At 42.6% G+C, this 26,654-nt stretch overlaps 1 protein-coding gene and 1 long non-coding RNA gene across 2 annotated transcripts in view; both read right to left on the reverse strand.

The window, feature by feature from the left end:
* The window catches only part of LOC120720571, a 914,567-nt gene that overhangs the window by 335,484 nt on the left and 552,429 nt on the right, over window positions 1–26,654 (reverse strand). The window lies entirely within an intron of this gene.
* Window positions 3,135–10,952, reverse strand: LOC120722441. The gene is made up of 3 exons (XR_005693462.1): window positions 7,248–10,952; window positions 4,188–4,239; window positions 3,135–3,306 (listed from the first exon to the last, which is right to left on the reverse strand). It is a non-coding gene; the product is annotated as an uncharacterized LOC120722441 (long non-coding RNA).

Genomic DNA, 26,654 nt, shown 5'->3' on the forward strand with positions numbered 1-26,654 from the left:
TGATGAAAGTGTGGACTTAATGGAGGCAATCTGCACCAATGAAGGAAACCACATGAAAGAGCCAAACCGTGTATTTTCATGCTGTTAGCAAACCAGCCCGACAGGCAAAGACCTGACTCTCTTCGGTAGCTAAGACGACTCATAACAGGCACTAAAAAGTCACAGACCTGTGGGAAGCACAGAGGGAAGCTCTCTGTTTAAATCGAGTTTATAAGAATTAAAAATAGAATATTTTTATTTTAAGGATTTAAATGTTTGTATTCTTTCAAAAGGCTGAAAATAAAGAGGATTGTTGACAGCAGCATGCCAGCCTAATTAAGAAGAGGGACCTTTCAGAAAGTATCAAGTGACCCCAGTAATAAGTGGATGTGTCCCCTAATACGAGTGAGTGCCTGGTTTATTGGCTCACAGCAGGATAGTTTTCTTCAGGGTTCACAGTACCTATTGATTTGGCGAGCCGATGCTGGACTGTTCCCTTGGCACTCGGTGGCATCTCTCCTTTCTTTCTTTTGTTCTTTCTTTCCTCGCCCCAGTCTGGCACCAGTCATCTCAGGACAACTGCCGCCCAGGAAGATGGTATCTGTTGCGGGTGGGCGTGTTGTTGTTTGTTTCATTAAACATGACCCGAGTGCACAGTAGATGAGGCGCTTCACACGGACAGTGCATGCATTTAGTTTGATGGTGCTGGGGGGAACGAGAGGAAAACAAATTGATTCTGAAAAAGCTTTAACAGCATCTGGATCCTAATAAGAAATGGGATGTTTGCTAAATGAGCTCAGCAGGAAATACTTCCTATTAAATATTCCGTGTGCCGATGTGATGAATTTCCTCTATATCACATAGACAAATTACATTTAACCCATGAACTGTTTCCAAAAAGGAAGACTGAGCTATAGTGTTTCTGCTCTATGCGATAATGAAAAGTGTGACCTCTGACCTCTTTCAGAGGTCACATTATGGTAAGGAAGAACAAAACAGCCAAAGAGAATATTGGAGCAGGCTCTCTCATATTACCAGAATCCTATATATTCACAATTGGACAGGCTTTTGCTGAGCTGTGTATTTTCCACCTGCTGATTGAAAGAGTCTCCCCCTGCCTTTCTCTCTGGCTCAATAGGCTGGCTCAGCCTGCTGGATCTCCAGGATGGATGGAGGGATTTACAGATATACTGATACAAAAGGACACAATCTGTAAACCAGTGAGAGCGTGGTTGGCAGACAGTATATTCCTGCTGACAAAAAGTACGATACTGACAATACTGATACTCACTTGCTCATTTCTTCCTTCTTGCATCTCTGCCCACCAGCCATCAGTTTTTAATTCTTCTTTCTGGGAACGTCTACATTCCTGCAGTACAAAGTCACTGCTGGATCTGATTTCAGACCACTCTGTGCTGAGAGCACATAGAAATAAAGACACATGGAGATTGTTCCTATTTCAGGGGCATTTCTGTCAAGCTATGTTCTAAAAACTGCAGCTGATCAAAAACATTTAAGCTGTAAACAATCTGAATAAATGAGAGGATGAGTATATCACTCACATTATGACCTGTGAAAAAGCATTACAGGGAGTGCAGAATTATTAGGCAAATGAGTATTTTGTCCACATCATCCTCTTCATGCATGTTGTCTTACTCCAAGCTGTATAGGCTCGAAAGCCTACTACCAATTAAGCATATTAGGTGATGTGCATCTCTGTAATGAGAAGGGGTGTGGTCTAATGACATCAACACCCTATATCAGGTGTGCATAATTATTAGGCAACGTCCTTTCCTTTGGCAAAATGGGTCAAAAGAAGGACTTGACAGGCTCAGAAAAGTCAAAAACAGTGAAATATCTTGCAGAGGGATGCAGCAGTCTCAAAATTGCAAAGCCTCTGAAGCGTGATCATCGAACAATCAAGCGTTTCATTCAAAATAGTCAACAGGGTCGCAAGAAGCGTGTGGAAAAACCAAGGCGCAAAATAACTGCCCATGAACTGAGAAAAGTCAAGCGTGCAGCTGCCAAGATGCCACTTGCCACCAGTTTGGCCATATTTCAGAGCTGCAACATCACTGGAGTGCCCAAAAGCACAAGGTGTGCAATACTCAGAGACATGGCCAAGGTAAGAAAGGCTGAAAGACGACCACCACTGAACAAGACACACAAGCTGAAACGTCAAGACTGGGCCAAGAAATATCTCAAGACTGATTTTTCTAAGGTTTTATGGACTGATGAAATGAGAGTGAGTCTTGATGGGCCAGATGGATGGGCCCGTGGCTGGATTGGTAAAGGGCAGAGAGCTCCAGTCCAACTCAGACGCCAGCAAGGTGGAGGTGGAGTACTGGTTTGGGCTGGTATCATCAAAGATGAGCTTGTGGGGCCTTTTCGGGTTGAGGATGGAGTCAAGCTCAACTCCCAGTCCTACTGCCAGTTACTGGAAGACACCTTCTTCAAGCAGTGGTACAGGAAGAAGTCTGCATCCTTCAAGAAAAACATGATTTCCATGCAGGACAATGCTCCATCACACGCGTCCAAGTACTCCACAGCGTGGCTGGCAAGAAAGGGTATAAAAGAAGAAAAACTAATGACATGGCCTCCTTGTTCACCTGATCTGAACCCCATTGAGAACCTGTGGTCCATCATCAAATGTGAGATTTACAAGGAGGGAAAACAGTACACCTCTCTGAACAGTGTCTGGGAGGCTGTGGTTGCTGCTGCACGCAATGTTGATGGTGAACAGATCAAAACACTGACAGAATCCATGGATGGCAGGCTTTTGAGTGTCCTTGCAAAGAAAGGTGGCTATATTGGTCGCTGATTTGTTTTTGTTTTGTTTTTGAATGTCAGAAATGTATATTTGTGAATGTGGAGATGTTATATTGGTTTCACTGGTAAAAATAAATAATTGAAATGGGTATATATTTGTTTTTTGTTAAGTTGCCTAATAATTATGCACAGTAATAGTCACCTGCACACACAGATATCCCCCTAAAATAGCTAAAACTAAAAACAAACTAAAAACTACTTCCAAAAACATTCAGCTTTGATATTAATGAGTTTTTTGGGTTCATTGAGAACATGGTTGTTGTTCAATAATAAAATTATTCCTCAAAAATACAACTTGCCTAATAATTCTGCACTCCCTGTATTATTGACTTGTTCATTTCATTTGAAATGATCTTTAAATAAAGATTTATTTTCTTTCCTTTTCTTTTTTAACACTTGTCCAGGTTTGAGTTTCAGGACCAGCAGCCTAAGCAGACGCGTCCCGAGCTCCACAACCATGACTTCCAGCTCATCCTGGAGGCATCCAACACATCACGTCTGAGTAGAAGGAACGAACACCTAAGAGTCAGTTCAGGGTCTGGCTGCTGGGCTGTGGTTGGCATGGCTTTGGTTAGCTTAGCATTAGCATGCTGGCTGTGCAGGTGCTTGCAAATAGCCAAAGTTGTATTAACAGCATAATGCAACTCTTTCTGTCCTAGATGCACTGTGCTGTGCGCTCTCATCCTTTTGTGCAATAAAAATCAAAGTATTTTCCATATCCACGTTTAGACTGCGCCACTACTTTCCTCCTCAAATGCACGACCAACACTTCCCAGGAATTGGACAACTAGGTTCTTGATTCCCATCCCGATTTATTTATGAGGTAATTAATAGTCTGAATTCCTTTTTTTTTTTTTTACCCAGATTTGAGCTGGCACAGTGGAGTTCACTGAGAAGTCAGAAATTCATCAAGAGCAAGATTCAACTGCTGAAACTGATTTTTCTGTTCATAAATTCAAGTAAATAACTGAAATTTGTCATCTTAACCAAAAATATGTATATTTAAATAAATGCTGTGATATATTTTTTGCCTGTTTTGTAAAATTGTAATTTTGAAAATTCATTGATGAGAACAATAATTCTATTTTGGCATTACAAATATAATTTTGATCAAAGAGCCTGCACATACGGCTGTAGCAGAAAAACTTACACTCCATGGTGATCTAACAATAACATATAAGCACACATATACTGTATAATGCTGTAGCAAGCTGAATAAGTATCTGCAATTCCAATAAAAGCCGAGCATTTAGTGCTCATGTCTGATGTGTGCGACTATTATTACCCCGTTCAGTGTTTGATCACCTGCTCAGGTCACTTACTGCCCACTTAATCCTCTCTAATTAAAGTATTAAAAGGTGGAATGAAAACTAACAGACCTTTCACTCCTTCACGTCGGGTCGTCGGTCCATCTGCTCCATGAAAGTCACCCTGTGTAAAAAAACAACAAGCCTTTACTGCATCTGCAGCGATGCAGCACAAAACCCCATTATTACCTGTTCCTTTGCCCCTTGTAATATAAAAGAGATGTTATAAAAGCTCCTATTTGGATTTGGGTTTCATAATTAGACAAATAAAATCATGCTATGCTCAGCTGCTGTGAGCGTGCATGTGCTGAACGTCTGTCTGCTCGTAAAAAAGCTGGAGGCTGCGGAGGAAAGAGAAACTAAAGGGTCAGCTTTGCTTCACTGCTTTTGTCTCCAGTGTTGTCGGAACCATCGGCTCTTCTTCACGAACAAAACATCGTAAGGGACAGAATATTCACCCCTACTTCATTTACTACATCTCCTAGTTTCTTTTTTCAAAAGCCAAATCTGCCAAACTGTCATTTAACCCAAGAACCTTTTGGAAAACAAATAGTGACTTATTTGAAAATGTCTTGTTTTCTACAATGTAAGCACAAACATAACAGACTGTCTGGATGTTTCCTTTGCTCTTCAAGCGTTACTTTGTAACTCTCACTTCAGTGTTTTGTCCATCAAGTCGTTTTTTCCCCCAAATCTAATCCATCAACCCTTCAGGGACCCATCATTTCCATGTTGAAATACCTTAGTCTGATAAGCAGCCAGCAGGCTCTCGTCACATCTCTGAAAGTCAACGCAACACAACCCTTTGCAGGTTGTAGCATGGATGGATGCTGGTGATATGCAAACACATGTAGAACAAATAAGTTGCACAGAAATCCTCACATGTAGAGGCAGAGCTGTGCATTTACAAAGTTAAAATGCTTGAACAGTAACGTGATAACAAAGCCGTAAGTGTTGATAACGATCAGTGTGTTAACTTTTCTCACAGAGCCTGAAAGCTCGACATCAGAATGCAGCTTTTATTGCAGAAACCTCTTAGACTCTTACAGGAAGGATAGCACTATGTTGATTTTTACATTTTTCAATATTGCACTACTTTGTTATGCTATAAGTAGACTCCTGCACACATTAGAGGCTTTTGTTGTCAAAGACAGTAAAAGCCTATAAGAATAAATTAAATTTGTTTTTATTTGAACACCTTCTCGTTTTCACAGACACATTCGCTCTAAACCTAATAAACCAAACATAATTTGGCAGCACTTAAGTTACAACTTCAGAGATATCTGAAGTTAATGTTTGCTACCCACTTCCTTGGGAATTCTTGCAATAATGACATGCAGTAAAATCATACTGCATGTTAACAGCGTGCCATGACTTTATTTAAGAGCTTTTTCTGGAATGTAATTTGTAGTTAATTTGAGAACAATAAAGCTTTTTTCCCACCACAGCGAGCGCTGGTTGCTGGAAACATACAAAAATTTGTGCACACAATAAGTGTGTTTTAATGCTGCTCTAAACACAACACGCATTTTCTTTGCAAAATGTAGTCGGCAGCCAGCGTTACGCAAGTGCCATTTGAACAGTAGGTAGTAAATCATCAGGAGAATTTTCCATGGCAACCATGCTGGTTAATGGTTGTGCTTCAGCTTAATGATATGCCTGGTGATAGAAATGTGTGTGTGTGTGTGAGAGAGAGGCGATAACAGGAAAGTCTCATGAATAATCATTAGATTAATGTCATCTACATCAACTGCATGTCAATAAGTGAGAAATTAAACTTGACGTTTCTTTCAGCAGCCATTAACAGTCGGTCCAATTAGCCGGTTGGACGGGGAAATGTTTCATTCTTTAATTTGTCTGATTCCAAATCAAACCAACTATAAATTAGTGGATGAAAAATGTCTCCATCAGCCAATAACTGCTGTCTTGTCATTGCTGCGGCTGTAATGATGTGGTACTGCAGTCAGTGCGTTCTGGTGTGTGTGTGTGTGTGTGCGCGCACACTGGGGGCTGCGTGTGCGCTGTATACCAACAACATCAGGTGTAGACTGCAGACAAATTAGGCTGTGTGTTCTGGAGATCTTGCTTCAACATCACAGACCTTTTGCTGTCATAATAACGATCTTGCACTCTTCATCACTCCCTCTCTCTGCACACATTTGGCTCTCGTAGCTACACTTTGGTTTTCCATTTCTGGTTTCTGCTTCACTGACATGTAGCAGAACAACCAGCACTCCAATCCTGCTTGACGAATGTCGTCTCTAATTATTCACTCTGCTCAGATAAATGTCATAAATTATACCCTGTATTTCATTACATGGTGATTTGTGAGTGTGTTACAGTCTTGCAACAGATTTGGGTTTGTTTTTTCAGTATTTACAGGCTGATCCACACTTAGCATGTTTTATGTGATGAGCAAACACATGATGGTCAGTAACTGAGTGGCAGGAGGGACCTCATGTTGTGTTTGATTAATGGAGCGCTATTTCTTCTTGCTATGAAGCTAACTGTGGGGCACAAATACATTGAGTGCATAGATACAGGTAGCAGCTCTCCTACCTCTAGCATATGGACACAGGTTACAGCAGCTACACCAATGAGTCATGACTCACTGCATTCACCTACACAGTAAATGGCCTGCATTTGTATAGCGCTTTTCTAGTCCATAGGACCCCAAAGCGCTTTACACTACAGTCATCCACCCATTCACACACCCATTCACACACTGGCGATAGCAAGCTACATTGTAGCCACAGCTGCCCTGGGGCGCACTGACAGAGGCGAGGCTGCCGGACACTGGCGCCACCGGGCCCTCTGACCACCACCTGTACACAGTGGCTGGCTCAGCTAAATCACGTTAGCTCATCTGCTGTTTCTTTCTTTTTTGTAACTTGGGATCTCAGACCCGTCACTTTCTTATGTGCCTGTCCAACCTGGAGTCTATTCTAGCTGCTAGAACAGGTCGTCAGTCCATCACAGAGCTAATGCAGAGACACAGATAACTCTCACATCCACATATAAGCCAGTTTAGAACCATTAGTTATGCTAAAAAAGCATGTCATTGGACATAAACACGAAAAGGCCAACAAGAAAGTTTGAATCCCAACAGATCCAGGTGACAGCACTACTCACGTTTTATTTGGCGCCCTTAGCTGACACAACTCTCCCCAGGAAAGGACCAGCAGTGGGACCCCGGGGCTGCATTTAGAAGATGACAAATTAAGTGTTAACTACTGTGCACAGAAAACGATGCAGAAACAACATGTACAAATGGCCTGGCTCAGTTACGGTGGAAAGTTAACACTAACCTGTGATTGGTCCAACCAGTCAAATCATGAACAAATAAGGAGGCGAGAGAGACTAGCTTAATGAACATTTAAAAGAAGGGGTGAAGCAAAACAAATGCCCCGTCTGGACTTTTATACAGGTTTTCTTTTTAAACACACAGTAACAGAGCTTTATTTCTCAACCTCCCCCTTCAGATGGGTTTTAAAAAAGAAAAACTATTCATCAGTTTAAACGTGATACTTTTGAAACATCAAAAAAATATAGACTTCAACTGAAATCATATTATATGATTTTTGTTTACATTTGGAATGTATTGTGTTCACGACTAAGGATAAAGCGACGCCTCGCGGTGCTCTAATTCATCTGTTTTTACATCCTGAAGACCAGAAAGTTGCCGACTGCCTTATCAGACAAACCGCGTGCGCCGTCTCCAAGCACAAAGATAGATGTTTGCTTTCTTTACATAGTAAATCTGAGTTCGTTTAGTCTGTTTAATATTTGATGGCACTGCTCAGAGCTGTTATATAGTTTTTTTAATCCCCAAAAGTTGATTCTGTTCATCTAGACGTTTTCAGTGGGAGAAATGTTTCGTCGCTCATCCAGGTGACGTCTTCAGGCTCGGCTGACTGCAGGTTTCCAACCTTATAAACAGGACATTTGCATAATGAGTGAAACCAGGTCACTGAAGGAATAATGTGCTATCCGTCATAGCAATAAGTCTGAATCTGGCTGAGAGCATTTATGAAGTAGAAGTAAATAGATATCAATGCCGAGTGTCCCAAAACATCCAGCTGCATGCTGGACAGCTGCTTAGCTGATCATCAACACAAAGCTCGTCAACAACTATTAAAAAATTCTCTAAAATATGATGATTTGCCAATTTTTCCCTTATTATTGAAAATAATGTCAGACAGAGGGGAGCTCGGGAAGTTCCCTTCATTCCCTGTTTGTTGGGTAGCTCATTAAAATTGTAACAAATAAAATACACACATCTATCTTATCTGGTAAGCTCAGCTCATTATAGAAATGAACCGGCTCCTGAGTGCCGAGATACTCCCAGGAGGATTACCTCTGGGCATGTTTTGTTTGTCTGATACTTATTTTCTATGCTAGTATGTATAAAAGCTATAAGTCAATAATAAACTCTCTAAAACATTACTTTTCTGTAGAATACATTACTGCAGAGTTCACCGCTCTTTATTCCATTGATTTGTGTTCTGAGTGCAATTTTGCACGTTAGGACCACCACATTTTTCTGCTTCTGCACCACACAGCGCAGGGATCATCATTAATTAACCTGAGTGGAACTGTGTGGGTTTCTTATGTCTGCTGATATAGTATTTATTGAGTGTTTGCATATGTTGAGTTTATCCGACTATGCGACTCTCTTCTGAAACGTGCGCTTCCATTCGGTCAAGCTTAAGTGTTTCTAGAAGAGAGGACGCCACTGATGATAAGTGACCTTCATTTGCACTCCTCTCACTTGCAGAGTGGGGTCAAATGCCAGACAACTTATATGCTAAGTCAACAAGTGCTGCCATCTGCCTGTTCATTAAACGCTGACCTTTCACTAGTTAAGTGGGGTCACTGAGGAGCAGAATAAAAGCAACATCCATTCAAAGTACATAAACACATAATAGCTTGCCCTCAGTTGTGTGGGTTGGCTGAGCTTATAAAAGAGCTAATATGTTAGCATTCTGTCACTCTGTTCAACTCTCCAGCTCACAGCAATGTGTGGAAAAAAAATGTGTGGAAAAAAACAAATTTGCAATTAATCTGGTGTCTGCGCTTCCAGTGACAGCAAAACGAAGACCAAATCAGGCAAAAGCAAACGTTTCTTTCCAAAGCTGGGTTTAAAAATAATAACGATTTGCATGTTTTGCATTCATGCTGTCTAAAGATCTGAGAGCTTGCATGTGCATTAGACTCTGAGAGGACTTTTATACCTTCCTGTTTCAGATGTCTGGCCTTCACTGCGTGACAGTGTGAGACGAACATATTCAGTCTTGCATGTTCAAGGATAAACAAGCTTCTTTTGTAATAATAGTCCAGGCAGTACAAACATATTAGACTACACGCCTTTTGTGTCTTAGTGAGGACATCCAATTGGCATAAAGCTTTCCCTAACCTCTTACCCTAACCATCATAAACGAATGCCTAACCATCACCTAACTGTAACCCTGACACTAAAACCACATTTTGAGCCTCAAAGATGTCTGCCAACTTGTGAATTTGGGACCCACAAGTGTAGTAACAGTCGGATTCTTGGTGCTCACAAAGAGATTTAAGTGCGCGCACACACTTACCGTCAATACTAACACACACTGAATAATTGAAACCTACTTAAATGAAGATTTGGTGGAGAACAATTCACTGCTGACACAGAGAAAGGCCGTGTCTGTGGAAGATGGGGAAGGTGGAGGCGGCTTGTGGTGGCAGTGGGGAGCTCCCCCTGGTGTAGTGGCCTTCACCCACCCACCTGGTCTTATTTTACAGAGGCGTGTGGAGGTGAGAGACACAGCCAGGGAGAGAGCGAGAGAGAGCAAGTGATATTTCCCGGCCTGGGCAGACATGAGTGATAGGAAATGAAGGTCGCACTGATGGAGGGTAATGATTGTGATCTCACTTTCTCTCAGTCTCAGTAAGCCTGGGTTAATGGAAGCCAGGTCAGAGATGGTCTGGGGCCTCAGTGCGATGGTCATCTGGTTATCTGTGCTGACTTATTGTGGAACGAATAGATGCTGATAGTCTGGCTGCTCACATCACTCTCTGAGGTTTGTGTCTGGCTGGGTGGATCTCGCTTGCCATAAACTAAAGGATGTGCCTTGATCGGTACTTCATAGGATACAATTTAACTTCTTTACATCATAACCAAGCTGAAATATAAAGAAGTGGTGCCGTATAAAGATAATGACATACAGAAGTGTCGTTAGGAAAATGATCTGAGTGACTGTAGAGCATATAATGTGCTATAATATCATATCCTGTGATAGAAATAGTAAATACCTCTCTGTTGTAGCTAGTATTGTCACAAAGTGGAATATCTTTATATGCCGAGGGAGCGCAGCTGCAAATGTAGTTTGCTTCTGGTTACGCTGGCACCCAACCAGAAAATCAACTCTGATTCTTACTGTGCACCACCTAAGCTCAGAGGCTGTGGTCCGTCTACGTTTTCTCCTCAACAGCATGTTGAACATTCCTTTCCTGTCTTACGGCATTATGGAAACAATTACTCTGCCTCCCGTACTTCATCTGAGCCCACTGGCAGCAGTCATAGGCACCATATGACATCACTGAATCCTCTATATCAGCAGCACATTCATGTTAGCCCGCAGTATTATTATTCCCTTTCAATAATACGTTTCATGCTCCATGTCGTAGTCATCATAAACCAGATGTGTGACTGTATTACACATGGCTGAAGGCAGTGAAAAATGCTTCGTATGTTCCTCTATACATGTTATGTAATGTGAGGGTTCATTTTATTATTAGTCCTTTATTTATCCAGGTAAAAAAAAAATCGCACGGAGATTAAAAATCTCATTTCCAAGAGAGACCTGGCATCATGGCAGCAAAAGTACATAACATTTAAAACATTTAAAACAAATACAACATCTCGTACGAACATGTGAAAAATATACAGTAACAGTAGGGCTGGGCTATATCATACCGTTCACGGTAATACCGGTGTAACGTTGGGCAACGATAGGAAAATTAAATATGGCGATAGAATATGGGTAAAACGTGCATGTGCAGTGCCTTTGTTTACCTACGCACACGGCAACGACGCAGAATGAGAAGGGCGAAAGTGGATCGTTGAATGAAACGGATGAACCAGAACTGGTTTGTAAAAATGCTGCAGCTTCAGTGGTGGAACTGGTTTGGCTTTCGTCCGTCAGATACACAACAAAGCACTATTTTTGGTGGCGCATGCTAGCGGGCCGTCGTTATTTTTGGAAAATACGGCGCACTTAAAATCAATCCTTTGATTTTTCTGAAAGTCGACAGAGCCCCTTATAATCCCGTGTGCCTTATGTATGAACTCTGGTTGTGTTTACTGACCTCGAAACGATTTTATGTGCACGGCGCTCGAAAATCTGTCAAATGTTTCAGTGCGACTTTGCTAAGCTACGAAGCCGCACAGCTTGATGGATTCAGTGTTGCCAACTCCTCAGTAAGGAAAATCGCTATTGGCTGTCCTAAAAGTCGCTAGAAGTCGCCAAATGACGTCATCGCCTAATTTGCATAATTGGTCATTATTTATTTATTTATTAACCTTTATTTAACCAGGAAGATCCCATTGAGATTAAAAACCTCTTTTTCAAGGGAGACCTGGCCAAGATAGGCAGCAGCAGATGTCTCACAGTTACAGAAATTACTCAAACACAGGCAGCAACAACACACATGCAACAATAAGTGAAAGAATACAAATAAAGTAAAAAATAAAATTCAATAAAATTCAAATAAAAATAAAAAGTCAGTTAAAATGACAATCAATCTAATTGAAACAGTTGCATGTTATGGACTTGGCCTCAAGGATTCGTAGTTTAGATTTAAAAGCACTTAATGAAATGAATTCAGTCATTTTCCATTCCTTCTGCAGTTTGTTCCAGGTCGAGGGTGCTAAATGGACAAAAGCTCTTTTACCAAGTTCAGTTCGGGCAAATGGAACAGAAAGCAACAAGTAGCCATGCGAACGAAGAGAATACCGACCAGCATGTTTCATTACAAGCAGGGAACATAGATAAGAAGGCAGCAACCCAAGTATCGCCTTATATATAAAACTGTATAAATGAGAGTTCCTCCGGCCATCCTACCTGAGAGTATAACTCACAGTGGTGAGTCTGAAATTTACAGTTAGTGATGAACCTCAGAGAAGCATGATACACAGAATCAACCATTCAAAGACATTGAGCAGAAGCATTCATATATAGAATATCACCATAATCCAGCATTTGTATTAAAAGAGAAACACAACTTATTTTGAAAATAAAATCTCAATTTTAACTTCAGGTTTTTCACAAGATTCTCTACATGTGGTTTGAAGGTAAGCGAGTCATCAATTAAGATTCCCAGATATTTATAGGTGTGAACCAACTCTATTTTATTACCTTCAAGAGTGGTTACTGATGGGATTGTTTGGGCTCGTCTCCTTGATTTAGAAAACAACATGAGCTTTGTTTTGTCTGCGTTGAGAACAAGTTTAAGCTGAAGTAATGAGTGCTGGACAGCAGAAAAGGCTTTCTGCAAGGAGTCAATGGCTTGGACAAGAGTTGAACCACAGCTGTAAATAACTGTATCATCAGCATAGAAGTGCAAGTTTGCATCTGGCACATGTAGACTAAGATTGTTTACGTAAATGATAAATAGAAGGGGACCTAATACAGAACCCTGTGGCACTCCGTTGTGCACTGTAACAAAGTCAGAACATAGACCGTCAGATTTAATGCACTGAGTCCTGTTACTGAGGTAGTTTGAGAACCATGCCACTGCTCTCTCAGAGAGTCCTGACTGGAAGAGTCTAAGTTTTAAAATACAGTGATCAACAGTGTCAAATGCTTTTGACAAATCAAAAGTCATGCTAATCTAATTGTAACCTATGTTGTTGGAGAGCGAAATAACATCGTGGAAGAGACATAAAGTGAGTAAAAAACGTCCTAAATGCATTTAGAGTTTATTTAGAACTACAAATTAAATTTCTTTTAGCAATTATTGGTTTTTTTTAATGTCACAATTCCAACCCTGCTCTAAGTAACAGTTCAATTAAGAGCAACATTAAAAACAATCACACTGAGTAAAAGAGTTATTCTCTCGTTCCTTTAAGATGGACTTAAACTCTCCTGAGGTAACCAGTTCTGATCATTTCAGTTCCTTCTGCAGATTATTACAGGAAGCAGGGGCAGTGTATTTAAAAGCCTTTTTCCCCAATACTGTTCTGATTTTTGGGACAATCAATTGTATGATATTGTGTAAACGAGGCTGTATTGGTTGTGGTTTTTACACCTATAAACACATTAATAAGAGGGAACCAGCCCAAGCAGAGATTTATAGATAAAGACCAACCAAAGGGAAAGTCTGCAAATATGCAGAGATGGACATTTAGCAGCAGCAGACAAAGAACAATGATGCGCACGATTTCCATAGCCAGTAATAAAATGTAAAACACAATGGTGGACAGTATCCGACTTCTTTAGGTAGTGGGCAGGTGCATTCATAAAAAGCAGGTGACTGTAATCCAATAAAGGTCAAAAAGTTGCATGAATCAAGTGTTTTGTCACTTGGAGGGAGAAACAGGATCAATTTCTAAAAAAGTAACTTAGTTTTAGTTTTAACTTAGACACAAGTCTTTAAATGTGAGTTTTAAATGACAAATTCTGATCTACAATGATCCTTAGATATTTGTAAGATGTGACCATCTCGTCCTATCAGGACTGAGCTGTTGCTCTAAGATCAAATACAAAAATGTACACGTTTGTCTTGTGCTGAAGCCTCCTCTGCAAAGAGCGCTCAAGACCATTAAATGGCTTTGTTTTAAGCAGCTAACCATAAATAGTGTGATAGTAATATTATAATGTAATCAGTTTATATTGTATAATCAGTCTTTCCCTCAATGACTGTTTACTCAGGCTTCCAGATGTAACAGTGTGGTGACTCGTTTAGCGTTTGATTTTCCCCCACAGGTCTGAGAGAACAACACAACCTCAACAGGGATCAGACATAAGCCTAGTTATACGTTACAGTTATATATAGTTATAATTATATGGAGGGAACCATCAACGAAGCAACAGCAGCTTCTTGGTCAAACTTGGTCAAGTGAGATGAATCCTTCAGTGTCTGTGTCCTGCCTGCACCTGAGTGTAAACTGTGCTCACGCTGACAGGACTGAAACGCTCAGATGATGCGTTGGCTTCTCTCTCTTTCCTTTGCACACCTGATTGCTTTGACTTGTTATGTCAGAGAGACATTATCTGAAGCAGACAGCAGAAGGACGCTGGTTTGATTTGGCAATTTCTGGGAAGCTTTTATTGCACCTAAGGTCACAGAAAGTGTTGTTGAATATTTCATTTCAGCTGTGTCTGTCAGCATGTGACTCTGACACACACTGAGCTGAAATGAACTAGTTCAAATAAAAAGATTGAATAAAAGCCCTGCTGTAGTTTACTATTCCACCACCAGTGTTGGGACTAACGCGTTACAGTAACTACGTTGTTATTATTGTGGTAACGAGCACGGTAACTAGTTATTATGCCAAAATCAGGAACGCGTTAATCGTTACTGGGATTTAGATAGGCTCGTTATTCGTTACTCCGTGTGGTGGAGCTTCCACAGATTCAGTAACATCAGCAAGTGGTGGAGGCCCGCAGGTGGATGAGGGAAAGGGGAGGCAGGAGGAGCAGAGACCCGAGGCGGCCGCCGGTCCGACTGTCAGGTGAACTGAACTTCAGGTAAGACGTTATGACCTGCAGTCCATCTGGGTCAGATATAAACCAAGTTTAGGTGGAGTTTATTTTTGTTATTGTCGGCGTGCTGATGCCACTCCCAGTCCTTTTTTTCTGACCTGGTGAAAAACCAAAACGAACGACTCGAGACACACTTCTTCAATTCAATCAACTTCTTTATTTCAACCCCTGCGCAGGAGGGAATCAGCTCAGCATGAAGCCTCTTGCAGATTCGAAGGGCAGTCCTTCGAACTGTTTATATTATTCCAAAGTTCCTTATTTACCTCCCACCTTTCCTGTTATTCTGATATCACGTTCGCCTACGCGTCATACACAGATTTGATCAAAACAACTTCTTCCTCATCCATCGTCTTCTACCTTTCCTTTTAAGGTCTTGCCCTATCTTTAACCCCTTTCTTAAATGCATATCTTAATTGTTTATGTGTGTGTGTGCCACTGTAGGTGGGTGCGGGTCATGTCAGGTGTCATGAGTGTGCACTCTGTATGTGTCAAGTGTGTTGCGCCGGGGGTTTACGCTCTCCTCCTTAGTTCTGCTTTTCTAGTCTATACTTATCCAATGTGTTAGACTCTTCTTAACGCTGCCCTTTTGCCCCCATTATCTACAGCAACTTCTGTACTATTTCTTAGTATCTCGCCTATGCATCTTTTTCCTGTGATCATAGCAACTATTCTTGCTCCTAAGGTCACACAGGGGCCTGCTTAAAAGTATAATGTTTAAACAGTATAATGCTGAGAAATATAATGCTAAAAAGCTATATAATTCCACATTATGCTAACGTTTTACAGTCAGTTACAGTAACTCATACTGCGTACTAGCTAGCATGACGAAGTTTCTATACAGCTGGGTGGGTGCTGTGATGTTACTGATGTTGAACTTTATTCATAAGGTTAGTTAGTAGAGTTGCCAACCGTCCCCTAAAAAATGGAATCGTCTGGTATTCAGAGAAAATATTACGCGTTTCTTATTGAGGCGAAAAGGAACAGTTTGTCCCGGACTTCAGCTACAATGAAAAAAAGAGACAAAGCTGGATTTATTCTGTCTTTGCTGCACAGCTGCCTCTTCTCCTCTCATTCTCCCCCCTCCCTCTCCTGTTTCTACTTCAGTCATGAAACTGATCAATGATCAGCTGATCGTCTCTCTTGTTTGTTTATCGCCCACTTTGCGCCAGAAAGAGGAAACCAGCGGATGTCGCGGTAAACAACAGCAGCACGTTTAAGCTTGATCAGCTGTTGTTAGAATTTATTTAATATTACTTTCTAGTATCAGCTGATGTTTGCTGGAGCCACAGCTGTAAAAGCTGCTGGTCATGATGTCCGTTTGGATATGTGGTGAGAGGGAAACATGAAGATGAAACCAGGAGATGTCCTTACTGAATCATCAGAGCTGAACAGGTGATGGAGAAACAGGTTTACCTTTTAGGTGACATGAATGAGTTGAAGTTATGAACTGTTTCTGAGAGACTAATAACACCAGGATCCTTTTCTATGTAGCTGACAGCTGGTAACTGTGCAGGGCCGGCTCTAGCAAAGTGTTGCCAGGGGGCCAGGTAGGGCATTAACAGGGAAAGGGGGGCACAAAGAAATACTTTTCTTTCTTACTCTCATATAAAATAGCTAGCTTTTAAAAAATAATTATCTGAATCTTACAACAAACGATTGATAGATTGATGCATATATATACCATCAGAACAGTGAACATCACTGTCACAACAGCGTTTGTTTTCATTCAAAGGCTTTATGGTTTTTCCTATAATGGTGGGCCGGTCTCTAGTCAAAACGCCCGGGCCGATTTTTTTGTCCCAGTCCAGCTCTGTATGCAGCTCATCTGCAGTCTGGTGTTGCCTATTCAGAAGGCAGAATTTCCAAGTTCTGAGTACAATCAAAGCACCACGACTGCAGTTTTTGTGTTGGATGTAAAAAGCGCACATGACGCTGTGACGTAGGCTAGAATCATGGCAGCGGTCAATGACGGTCCAGGGATTTCTCTCGTGGAAATATGCACATTATCTTTTCCTGTCTATTGGTAGGTGCACCGTGCACTTGTGGCAAGTAAGCAAGCTAGAAGACTGGCAAAGTTATGGAAGCAACACATTAACAAGAGAATTCTGAGTAAAACCAAAGTTACTTTCCCTAGTAACTAGTTACTTTGAAAGTAACGAGTAACTTGAAGTAACTGAGTTACTTTTGATAGAAGTAACTAGTAATGTAACTAAGTTACTAATTTAAAGTAACTTAGCCAACACTGTTCACCACTAAATACCTTTTGTGTCTGGTGGTTCTTTGCATGAAAGAATGATTCTCTTTCTGACAGTAACAGCTTGTTATCACTGGTATTGGTAAAGTACTCATCCACTAGCTGGGCCCACGTGCTCATTTTAAGTTTGAGTTAAGTAGATAAACATGAATTGAGCTGCAGTTTGGGGAAGGCATCGGAGGGGACTGGCATCGGCTGCTGGGTCTGGCAGATCCCCGTGTAGTAATGAGAAGTGAAAGAATTAAAAAATGGGGTGAGGGTGGGGCACAAAAATGAGAACTGGGGGATCATAAATAGATAAGAACTGAAGGAGAGAGTTTGGAGCTGTGGTCCTGCTTCTGCAATTCAGATCATTTATCTCCAAGTATCAGCAGATATCTGAAGGTGTTGGATTGTCACATCCCCTGGTAGACAAAAACTAAAGTTCAGACCCTGCTAACTAGAAGCCTCTGGCCTTCCTTTATCATACTTCTTCCGTGCTATCAGGTGATCAGATCAGTCTATTGGATCCCCGTGTTTGGAGTCAGAGATTCCAGCTCTACCATCTTGGACTACAGCTCCTCAGTGCTCTGTAGAACTACTGAGGGCTGGAGGGCCAAGTCTAACCCTGTACCTGAAGCAAGGAGAGAATATATTCTAACCTGAGCTTGCAGAAGACCGCCAGAAGAGACAGAGATCATCGAAAAGCCAGATTGTATTCTTCTGTGAAGTACTTGTCACGTAGTGCACTGCAATCTGGGAGGAAAGCTTTTAATTCTTACCTGTGAGTTCATGCATTAGTTTGTCTGCTCCCACTGTTAAGCATCAGTCACTAACTATGCTGTGGAGTTTTAAACACACTTTAATCTGAATGAAAGCTTTCAAACTTGACTTCTTATGAATTTTAGGCTCTGAAATTAGGATTAATTCCTTGAGTCCAAGCCATCTTCTAAGAAATGTTTTCAAAAACTGCTTTTAACCTTTATATCGAAGGTTAAAAGCAAGACAGTCGACAGACGACTGTTGTTAGCCGAGTACAACAAATCCCTTAATCTGCAAGTTTTCCTTTCTATAGTTCCAGCAATTACAGCTTCCACCAAGGTAGGATATTCACACCCAGCCATAAGCTGTCAGCAGCCACCCTACATGGAGACTAAAAATTAGGTACGGTTTAATAGATTTTGCTTGTCAGTTGTACATCATTCATTATCATCAGCAGTCGTGCAATATTTGCAATCCACTGACAACATTGAATAATTGCTTCAGATACGCTGCAGATTAAGACCTTGCTGGCTAATTAGTCGTAACCTATCGCTGCTGAGCACAGGAGTGCTATGATCCTACATAAAGAGACTGATGAAAGAACAACATGAATCCAAAATAATGAAAGCTCTCCATGAAAAGATATTATTATATTAATCACCAAATTAGAGTGACTAATTAAGGCTCAATGTGTTGTATATCAGCTCAGTAGAGGAGCCAAATAAACAGAGTTTCCAAGAACATGTTGAAAAATTACAAGAAAAAGAAAAAATATTTTGGCGTTTTTCAAAGTTAAAACAGTGAATTTCATGCCAGGTGATTTCTACAAGGCCACTTGTTACCAAATGCAGCTCTCTGTCAGGGGTTGCTTTGGACTGCCGGGTGCAGGGGATAGTCACATGACTTATTCAGCAACAAGCTCTGTTAGGAACGGCAACAAAAGCTGCCTCAGTGTCACAATCTGATGCAAATCTGTGAATCTTTTTACCAGCTTGATTCCAAATGTCATGGGATATGCCATAGTTTCAATAGCAAAACTCCATCAGTTTAATGTCCGAGTTATAAAGGAACCCCCCACTCCACTTATAAAACCCCCCACTCCACTGATGACTTGCTCTTGGCCAACACCCTTAACGACTTCTACTGTCGTTTTGACGAGCCATCAGGCAGCCTTCACACCTCCAACGGCCCCAACAATAGAGACACTTTGGACACTAATTCCCCCACCTCTCCCCCCTCCATAGAGCCATCACCACCTTCAAACCGTTCACCTACAACACCCCCCTCCTCACCCCACACAAAAGAGGATTTCACACCACCTCCTCCCACCACAACTCTTCATATTCATGAAGCAGATGTGAGGAAGCAGTTTAAGAACCTGAATGCTCGGAAAGCTCCCGGCCCAGACGGCGTGTCTCCTGCCACCCTCAGACACTGTGCAAACGAGCTGGCCCCAGTGTTTTCTGGCATTTTCAACTCCTCACTGCAGGCATGTCATGTGCCTGCCTGCTTCAAGTCCTCCACCATAATCCCTGTCCCCAAGAAACCTAGGATCACTGGACTAAATGACTACAGACCCGTGGCTCTGACATCTGTGGTCATGAAGTCATTTGAGCGCCTAGTTCTCTCCCATCTCAGGACCCTCACGGCCCCCCTCCTGGACCCCCTGCAGTTTGCATATAGAGCCAACAGGTCTGTAGACGACGCCATCAACATGGCCCTACACTTCATCCTGCAGCATCTGGACTCCCCAGGAACCTACGCCAGGATCCTGTTTGTGGACTTCAGCTCTGCCTTCAACACCATCCTTCCAGACCATCTCCGAGACAAGCTTTCCCAGATGAATGTGCCTGATCCCATCTGCCGGTGGATCACTGACTTCCTGACGGACAGGAAGCAGCATGTGAGGCTGGGAAAGAATGTCTCGGACTCCCGGACCATCAGCACCGGCTCCCCTCAGGGCTGTGTTCTTTCTCCTCTGCTCTTCTCCCTGCACACCAACTGCTGCACCTCCACCCACCAGTCTGTCAAGCTAATCAAGTTTGCAGATGACACCACCGTTATTGGACTCATCTCGGACGGGGACGAGTCTGCCTACAGGAGGGAGGTTGAACGTCTGGTGTCCTGGTGCAGCCACAACAACCTGGTGCTGAATGCCCAGAAGACAGTGGAGATTATTGTGGACTTCAGGAAGCACACAGCCCCACTCCCCCCCATCATCCTGACTGACACCCCCATCACCTCTGTGGACTCATTCCGCTTCCTGGGTACCACCATCACCCAGGACCTGAAGTGGGAGCCCACCATCACCTCCGTCCTCAAGAAAGCCCAGCAGAGGATGTACTTCCTGAGGCAGCTGAAGAAATTCAACCTGCCAACACGGACGATGATGCAGTTCTACACTGCAATCATCGAGTCCATCCTCACCTCCTCCATCACCGTGTGGTACGCTGGAGCCACTATCAGGGACAAACAGAGACTGCAGCGTGTTGTGCGCTCTGCTGAGAAGGTGATTGGCTGCAGACTCCCATCTTTGCAGGACCTGTACACCTCCAGGACATTGCGGCGTGCAGCTCGGATCTCAGCTGACCCTTCTCACCCTGGTCACAGTCTGTTTGACCTGCTCCCCTCAGGCAGGAGGCTCCGGTCCATTCGCACCAGAACCTCTCGCCATAAGAACAGTTTCTTCCCCTCTGCTGTTGGACACATGAACAATAACCATATGACTATCCCCACCACTAACACATGACCCTACGCTGTGTTCACTGTATCATTCCATGTTTGGCACTGATCACCACCTGCACTCATGTATATATCTTTCAACGTAGCACTCTTAATTCTTACTCTCATGTATATATCTCATGTATATCTCATGCACATATCTTTCCACGTAGCACTTTTAATTCTTATCCCTACTTTTATTTTTTCCATGTCTATTTAAGTGCTATTTATGACACTATGTTTGCACTGAAGCACCGCAGCAATTTCCTAATGTTGTAAACCTGCTCAACATTTGGCAATAAACCCCATTCTGATTCTGATTCTGATTCTGAACTTAAACCAGCATTGGCGCCCTGGATGTTTCATCTGTTTTATCAAATAAAATGAAAACATTTTTTATGCCATATTGGTAATATGCAACCTGCCAAAAACCCACGTTGCTGTTTAATGTTAGAATGTATCGTAAACACACCACGTCTCCTGCTAGTCTTTGTAACACTGTAATGATGTCATTGTGACATAATGTATTTTAATGTTAAAAGGAAAAAGTTCTGACTCATAGCAACCTGTGGGCAACAGACATTTTCTACAAAACCCATGAACAGCACATTCTAACACTCGAACACCATTACAATATATCCTTACATACTTCAGATCTTCTGAAGTCCCAGCTGTCAAAATGCAGGCATCGCTGCTCTGTGGCCCTGAGCTGGATCAGCACATAAGAAACTGGATGGATGGACTTAAGCTATGATTCAGTCATATTAATAGCTGCATTTTGACTTTCATTTCAACATGTAGCAGATGTGAAATAGGAAAGATTAGACTGGTTTCTATGTAGCTTCGTTCATCCAAGGCAGGGCTCTAGACTAACTTTTTGCCATGGGCATACCGGTACTGGCCTAACTTTAAAAAGTTAGGCGTACTGGCACAAAAGTTAGGCGCACACAAATTTTATAATAATTTATATAATATAATGTGTTTTTCTGGATACACTGTGCTTTTTCAGCATTCAAAGATTGATGACACCGTGTCAGAGCACTGGCTATGAATTTCAGAAGGATCAGGCCTTAACAGAAAAGTTAGCAATAGTTCTTTTCCTATTACAGCTACATCCACTTCTGTCGTGCCTAGGCTGCTCACTAGGGCTGGGTATCATCACTGATTTCTATAATCCATTCAATTCCGGTTTTCAAAGTCCCGATTCGATTCAACTTAGCCTCAGACAGTCAGAAATATTATAATTCTGATCATTTATCAGTACTGACTTCTTCAGAATTGTGAACATCACAGCAGATGCCTTTGTGTGAAAGTAACTGAGAATAAAACAGAAAAACATGAAGGAGATTTTCCTGGTCTGGCTTTTTATAGCAGATAACCTTAAAAATACTCTACAATGTTCTGCATATAAAGTTTAAATTTCTTCAGTATTGAACAACAGAAAAAATAGGCTTTCTTGTCCGAGGTCATTTAAGTCAAATAAAGAAAAAGACAGCAGCCACAGCGCTGTAAACAACGGTAGACTGGTGGGCAATAAGCGAATGAATAATACAGAAAACAGAGATTGGAGACGGGAAACTGTTCTTGAAGTACAGAGAGAGATAGAGAGAGAGCTAGCTGTGCATGAAGTGTGATTTTAATAGTCGTGGAAGCAAAACAGCAAAATTCATGACGACATTGATCAAATGTGAAGCGCAGTTTGCTGCTTCTTTTGCTGCTGGCTCGGTGAATTTTGGTTGGAGAGAGACAAAACCTGCAGCTCAGAATCAGCGCAAAAAGACGTAATCACAGCGGACCGGACGCATCAGAATCGCTAAGCGCCGACAGCGTGTCCGTCTACGGGCCGTCGGGTGAGAAAGCCGAGAAAGACAAAGCTGATTCTGATGCGTCGGTCCGCTCTGTGTTTACGTCTTTGTGTGGAGTCCGTGTACCTGCTCGCATTTGCGACCAAATTGGTCGCACTCTAGAGCCCTGCAAGGTCTTCTTTTCCACACCTATGTACTTTCTAATGATCACACTCCAACAGATGCATCAGAGACCACCTGGGGCCCAGTATCAAGCCCAAGGATACACTGGCATGGAGACTGGAGCAGCCAGAGACTGATTAGTACTTGACCTGCTCTACCTCGTGAGCTGCAGCCACCAAAAGCAATAAACACGATGCAAAGTATTTTAAAATGACATTACAAGTATCACAACACAACACAGTGGACTGATGCAATAGGGGTCCACATACACACAGAGATTTCATTAATATATTCATTATTATACACCAGAAGTCATAAATTGGTTGGACCAGGCAGAATTAATAGACTGTCTCGTTTGAAAAGTGTGCAGCTGTTTCTGTGCCAGTATGCAATCAAACATTCAGAACTCACATAAACCAGGCTGCATTCATCCCTGTAGCTTCTCTCCTGTTGCTGGGGACACATCGTCTCGATCATCATTTCAAAATGAAGTAATTAATCCACATCACCACAGGGTGATCGTGGCTCAAGAGTTGGGAGTTCGCCTTGTAATCGGAAGGTTGCCGGTTTGAGCCCCGGCTCAGACAGTCTCGGTCGTTGTGTCCTTGGGCAAGACACTTCACCCCCGTTGCCTACTGGTGGTGGTCAGAGGGCCCGGTGGCGCCAGTGTCCGGCAGCCTCGCCTCTGTCAGTGCGCCCTAGGGTGGCTGTGGCTACAATGTAGCTGCCATCACCAGTGTGTGAATGTGTGGATGACTGGATATGTAAAGCGCTTTGGGGTCCTTAGTGACTAGAAAGGCGCTATACAAATACAGGCCATTTACATATTTCTCCAGATTCATTCATTCTTCCTAATGAGTATCAATTAAAAAATACTGCTGTGCTGATGCTTTTTTTTTAAAATTGATTAATGGCAAATAAAGCCCTAGACTAGGAGACTAGGAGATGGTATCATTGAGTTTTATTCCTCCTTTGAGTGAAACCCCCAGGGACCATTGGTAGGAATCCATCCACTGAAAGGCAGGGGATCAGAGAGCTCCAGCTGGGCTAAGCAGCGCACCAGCTCCCCTGTGACAGGAGCTGTAATAGCAAAGCCAGTTAGCCGCCATCCCCGGCTGGATCCTCCAGTCCCACCGGGTTTGCTCCAGTGGGATATAAAATGGGAGGGAGAGCCAATGTGAGCAAGGGAATGCAGAATAAAGAGTGGAGCTTTGAGAGTCACTGTAGAGCAGACCTCCTCTCATCTTGGGGTTTGGAGAAATGTTTCTGATTAGCACCAAATAGAGCTCAGTCTCTCTGAGTTGCAGGCAATGCTGTCAGCGCGCTGAGCTCATGCTTACAGATGGCTGGCCCTGAGCTCACTGCCAGGTCCAGGAACTCCCTTTAACTGTGGTAGTTAATGAGCGGTCCTGTTGCCCCTAGTAATGCTCTGACCCAGGAATAAAGTCGATGGTAATTGGCTCACTCCAGAGTGCTTACATGCAAAATAGGATTTGATTCATAAATTAGCCTTTTTAAAATTGACTTTACTTGAAGTTTGTTTACAGAATTGCACAAATTAAGCCTAATGAGGGTTTTCTTGTTTTTAGTACAAGTATATTTGTGAAATAGGACCAGATGAAGGGTAAGCATGAAGCAAGTATCATTAGCTATAATAAAAATATCCCATTCCCACTTAGCTTTTGCTGTGCTCTGAAGAATCCAATTCCCACAGCACAAATGAAATATTCAATAAAGCTTTCAACTCAATTATGGGCAGTGTGCAACTACATCCCACAAGGGTTTGGGAGCACGGTTTAAGCCCTCCCATCAGCACCCGTGAAGACAGCCATCCCACCTTGTTCTTACCTCATTTTGACAGTAATGGCTGTCAGCAGCCAGCGCGTCTGTCATACAGGGTCGATTGTGACCACCGAGCCGAGAGGATGTCTCCCTCTTCCGAGTTTCGTGCAAAGAGAGTTATTCTCCAAAGACTCATCAGATAAAAACTGGGTAAAGGCACCAGAGAGCCTGGCCCAGAGGGAAGGGATTTCCATTTCTTTGTGCACTTTCTGCTTTGTCTCCTTCTTTCACTTTCATATTTGCTCTCTCCTTCCCTCTCTATGTCTCTCTCCGCTTGGCTGAGGGAGAATTCGATCCTCCCGGGGGGCCATGATGGAAGGAAATCGCAGTAGTTCAAAGTATAAACAGCAGTTGTTAACATTCGAGACTGTAGGGACTGAGTCTATACTCCTTTGCTATATACTTTTGAAATAATCACAACGCTCAGTGTCCAGCGATCAAGGTTCATTGATGGTAACGTAATGAAAAATAACTTCCCTGCTGGAGTAGTTTCCATTAGCGCTGAATGCCTGTGGGATTTGTTGAGCATGTGTTGGAGCACTGGTGTGTTTTACAGCAGACATTACAGATCTACGCTCCTGTGCGAGCTTCTACGCTGCACTGCTTCCACCATTCGGTACACCGACAGCCCCGCTGATCACTCAGCAGCACCGTGCTAGAATGTCATGTTCCATTTTTTCCATTTGTTTTATGTTTTCGGTACCTTATGCAACTGCTCAGCAGAGAGTTGCATCAGATTATCAGCTCTACTGGTGAATGTCTCATCCTTATTTGTCTGGTGATGTATTTTAAAGTTCAGCTGACAACTAAGGCAGAGAGACCATCTGATAGCTCGGAAAAACAGCAAACGGGGGAAATTGACCCCACTGGGATGTAACAGGCTGACAACTCGTGGCACTGAATATGAAGCAGATTTGCTGCACCCTCACTGATACAAATACACACGGAGAAAGAATAGCCCCCGAGTTTGCAACAGCAGTGGTGAAAGATGACTCACAGCAAGAACACACTGAACCAGACAACAGCACGGTCGTGATAACAAATGGGATGAATATAGACTGGAGAGCTTGCAGATAGTGAACGAAAGAAGCTTCTGGTCCTCTCCATGGGAGAAAGCTCCCATCCTGAACCTGATAAAGAGATGCTTCATCATTGTTGTTCAGCTAATGCATATGTATAAAAGGTTACGGTTAAACAGGAATTTGTATTTTACTAAGAAAGATACAAATGAACAATTTATAAAGCTAGATGGTTGCATCCAATCATTTTCCTTTGCATATCAAATACAGGGCAGCTGGATGCTATTCCAGCAGGGAATAGGGTAGGGAAGCAGGGTACAGACACTCTGGGCTAACACAGAGACAGAAAACCATTCGCACTTATGGGCAATTTAGAATCAACAGTTAACCTAACCCCACTAATTGTGGGTCATTAGACTCTGGAGAAAGCTGGAGTGTCCAGAGAGAATCCATGCAAACATGGGGCCTGGGCCAGATGGTGGATTTAAAGCCAAGACCTTGCTGTGAGGCAACAGTGGCAACAGTGCTAACCACTGCGACACTGTGCTAGATAATGCTGGTGGTTATTGAGGAAAAGTGAGAAGTGTGATTGTACACTCAAACTGCAAAATAATCAGTACAAGTACAGAGGAAGACATGATACAAACAGCAACAGCTTCTTTTCATGTTGTTGTCTTCACTCCACGTGCTCCAAGAAATACTTCACTCGTCTCAGAACACTGAGTAAAATCTTCCAGCCATGCTGCCTCGTCACCACCTCCACACGTATCAGAGATTCTGCTGCCCAGGTCTGAGTTATTCTCATGCTGAGTACGAGGGCTGCCTCTTTGCTCGGGTCAGCCAATGCCAAGTGCAACCCCCCCTCCTTGGAAGAAGGTTCCTATGGCTCAACCTGCTCCTGTGCCCGAGGTGCTCTACCTCACGGCCTCCTTAGCCCAGGTTTCCCCAGACACTGCTCTGCTCAGCCCCAACACTATGATTTAGCTTTTAAATTGGCTGAGTTTCATGATTGTTTTTATGCTAGTGTAGCCGGTGTGGCCTTAAACTCTGATTGCTGTTAGTTCTCTGCGTTGTGTTGTGCAAATGACCAGAGGAGTCGACTCTCACTTTGCCAGCTGGGGTGGATTTATTCTCCCATAACTGTTTAAAATAAAAACAAAACAGTACAGCGACTTCACTTTACTGGACTTCTGCATGAACACCTCTCCTCAGCGGGGCCTCTAGGCGACTGAGGTGCAACATCACAA

The sequence above is a fragment of the Simochromis diagramma genome, unplaced genomic scaffold, assembly GCF_900408965.1.
Source record: "Simochromis diagramma unplaced genomic scaffold, fSimDia1.1 OVJJ01000123.1, whole genome shotgun sequence".
In the NCBI taxonomy this organism is placed as follows: Eukaryota; Metazoa; Chordata; class Actinopteri; order Cichliformes; family Cichlidae; genus Simochromis; species Simochromis diagramma.